Source organism: Diceros bicornis, chromosome 8 (assembly GCF_020826845.1).
Source record: "Diceros bicornis minor isolate mBicDic1 chromosome 8, mDicBic1.mat.cur, whole genome shotgun sequence".
In the NCBI taxonomy this organism is placed as follows: domain Eukaryota; kingdom Metazoa; phylum Chordata; class Mammalia; order Perissodactyla; family Rhinocerotidae; genus Diceros; species Diceros bicornis.
In genome coordinates, this window is record NC_080747.1 from 39,452,492 (window position 1) to 39,456,477 (window position 3,986).

A 3,986-nucleotide genomic window follows, 5' to 3' on the forward strand; every position below is an offset into this window, starting at 1 on the left:
TCCTCAAGCAAAAAATGAGGAAGATTCTCAACAGATGTTAGCTCAGGGCTAATCTTCCTCAGCGGAAAAAAAAAAAAAGTTTTGAGGTTTAAAAAAGGTCTGCACTTAGGTTCATTTTGCTTTGTCATATTTCTTAAAATTGAAATCTATTTTTTAGAAGAAATCTCCCCACAAAACTATCTCTTATATAACTGATTTGGCACCTGAACAAAAGGTAGGAGAAACTGTCTTATCCTTCAATCATTTTATTGAACAAGATAGAAGTTCAAGTCAGTATAACGAAATCTCCCCTCTGTTCAAATATTTAAAAGCAGAAGGAGAAGAAAGCATTATAAAAATACTTTGTAGCATTGCATTACATTAAATTTACATTTACAAACTCTCAGCAAATTGAAGAAGCAGAGAGAGAGGGAGAAAGCATTATATAAATATTTGGTAGCATTGCATGACATTAAAATTTGCATTTATAAACCCTCAGTGAATTTCCTTCTAGCCCCTGTGGAACTAGACCTTCGTTTCATGTATTGACCACATCACCATGACTTCATCTGTTTTCCCTGTTTTGATTTGAGCTCATGTTTGAGAACAACTCTCTCAGTTGTTTCTATGGAAATGAATTATCTAGGGTACAAAAGGCCTCTCTCTTACCTGTGTCTCACGCGCCCTCTTTTCTGCCATTACACAAATGAAGAAACAGAAATATTATGCAATTCCCAAAATCACAGGGTTACTTACAGCCAGAATGAGGGTCAAAATCCAAGCCCCCCAACACCCCAAACTACTCAATCCATGGAATGTAGGCATTTCTAAGAAGGGCCTGGTGGAGTCAGCTGTGCGCAGAAACAACGCCTCCCAGCAGAGTTAGAACAAACTGCAATTTTCCCCAGCAAGCTGTGTTTGTGTAGACCGAATGTTCCAGCACCCCTGGCTGTAGTGTACAGGACGCCTCTAAGAGGTAAGCTCAGGTCACAGAGGGTCTTAAATTTTATTTATAACAATAAGCAACATATTTTTCCCAACTGAAAGCTTTGATTGGCTGCAAAAAAAACAAAACAAAAAGCTTTTTGAAAGAGTTGACTACCTGAGCCACCCTCTCCCCCTTCAGTTACAAATCATGAAAAACCTTTCTTCTTGAGGGAAAGCTGACTCTCTAGAAACATCATTAGTATAGGAGAAAACCTTTGCCTTAGAAGTCACTTTAGTTTTCATATGCAGAACTTGGGGATGAAGGAGGTCGGGAATCTCAGCAGGCCAAGTTGTCCCAGCCTCAGGAGCTGGTCCAGCCCTCAGGCAACAAGGCATCACACCAGTTTTCTCCACTGGGACACTCGTAAGACCATGAGAACCTCCCTCCCGCCCAGCCATGTGTAGGCCCCAGCCGCTATTTGACTGGGGGGAAGCAGATGGACAGGGTTGGTAGTGGAAATAAAGGAGCCGTGCTCTGAGCACCATGTTCCCAGAACCCCCTGCCACTTTCTGCCTTCTGTGATCCAGCCAGGAACTCCTGACAGCCGGTAAACAGCCTGCGACTCAACGTGGCCCCCCAAAAAAGCTTGTGGACTGCTCTGTGAATGGCTTCTATAGGGGCTCACTGACCAAAGAAACCAAATACAGGGCTCTGATGGTTTAGTCTCTATGGAGACAGCCTCTAGATCTCCCCTAGAACAGAAACTGGGAAATGATATGTGGCTCCTCCTTGAGTTAATTGTGCTGAACAAACGTCCAGAAGATAAACTCAAGGATGTTCCACAGTCTAAGCCCAATAAAACAGGTTGTTTCATAAACCAGGAAGAGGCAAAACAGCCCTCCGGCTCAGAGGGCCTCTCTGTCTCTCAATTAGCTTCCGTTTTATTTGCACTGTCAAAATTTCATCATATTACTAGAAGAGTTTTAAATAAAATATATTTGAATGAGAGAGATCTCTCTTCTCCTTAACCCATGCAACTGTAAGATTGGGTTATAATGGGCAAGCCTTGGAGGAAACACAAAATAAATTCCTATGGGTAGACTTGGGCTTTATTATCCTCGTTTCCTTACTTGACCTTAATTCCTTCTGAGTAATCTTGCATGCGCAGGAAAAAGGACAAGGTGTAAACTTCAGCAATGCGGTGACTCAGTCTTTTCAGCAAGTACGGAGACAGACACTCAGCACAGAGGCTGCTGGATTGAGTTTATGGGACAGAAAGGACCAATGTCAGTGGCACCATGACGTCGTCTGACTGTGAGAATGAAACTGGTTTAGCATCAGACAGACTTAAGGAATTCAGTGCAATTCAGGTTACACACAGCAATTCCACTTCTTATGGGGAGGTGACTGCTGATTGCCTGCAGCAAAAGGAAACATAAAAAGTGTGGAGGAACTGGTCCAACAGGATCCAGTGTTGCCTTATTTGTTTTGCGGCACAGTTGGAGTCGCTGGGCTGGATGAAGCAGGTCCCCACAACGTGAGCACATGATCCACCTTCATAACATCAGAATAATTCACAGTCCAACAGAGTGAAGATTAGCCACTTCTACCAAACACATTTGTGGGTCCAGTCCTGAAAGGGCATGACTTCAGAATCATGAATGAAACATCAAGCGTGAGATCTAAAATATGTAGCTAAGCAGAAACCCGTTCAATTTTGTTACCAAGCAGACAAGAAAATGAGAGTTACGTCCAAGTCAGAAGTAAACTCACCTGATTTTCATGTTCTCCAATCAACCATCAGACTTCACAAAACAACAAGCTCCTTTTTAAAATGTTTGAACCTCTGGCTCTTTCCTGAGGTTTCATGAAATTCTGAACGTAGTGTGGCCCCCCAGTGAGATATACAGAGTAGAATCCTAGCAGTTTCTCTTCTCGGCACCTTTAACTCTTCTCCAGAGACCTGCAAGTATTGAAATCAAGTGAGGAGAAGCTGCAAGCTCCCTGCTCTGGGTTTCTGGCTCTTTGTAAAAGGGCATTGTATTTCCTTGCTCCCCTTAGCTTTGACCCATAGCCATTCTGGTGGCTGACACAGTGAAATGGCAGGCAGGCTAGCTAGAGCATGGCTTACGAGTTAGCAAGGGGCAGCCTGTTGAACACTGGCTGTTAGTCATCAGGCATTGATGGAACATCTATCTTTTTCTCCCTTTGTTCCACCTTTCAATAAACTTCACAAGAAACCTTGACCCAGAGTGAACATATCAATGCATACGTAAAGTATTTTATCTAGTGCAATGATTTTTAGCCCTGGCTGCACATTACTTTCACCTGGAGAAGCTTTTTAAAATTACCATGCCTGGGGGCCGGCCCGGTGGTGTAGTGGTTAAGTTCACGCACTCCACTTTGGTGGCCCAGGGTTCGCAGGTTCAGATCCTGGGCGTGGACCTACACACCGCTTATCAAACCATGTGGCAGTCATCCCACATATAAAGTAGAGGAAGATGGGCATGGATGTTAGCCCAGGGCCAATCTTCCTCGGCAAAAAGAGGAGGATCGGCAACAGATGTTAGCTCAGGGATAATCTTCCTCATCAAAAAAAAAAAAAAATTACCATGCCTCCACCCCACCCCCACCAATTAAATAGAATATCTGAGGGCAGGGTACAGGTGACAATATATGTTAAAAGCTCCCCAGATGATCTTAATATGCAGCCAGGGTTGAGAACCACAGATCTACTCTAAGACCCCACCTATTAAAAGTCACATCCAAATTTCAAAGTTGTTTTAAAAGAAAAGTGCTGAAATATATACACAGTTTGTGGTTGTGCTTGTTCTCAGTTTCTCAGACAGATTTCAACAATCTTTGAAATAAGGTACATAATCTGCACCTAAGTAGAAGTGTATAATACAAGAGCTGCCAACAGAAGAGTCAGCAGAGATGTATCATTTAGGAATGAGCTTGGCTTCAGGTAATTGAACATCTGACTTAAAGAAATGGCTTAAAGAAATAAAGGCTCTTTTGTCTCATATAGCAAGTCTGGAAATGGGCAATTCAGAGTTGGTGCAGTGGCTCAGCCATG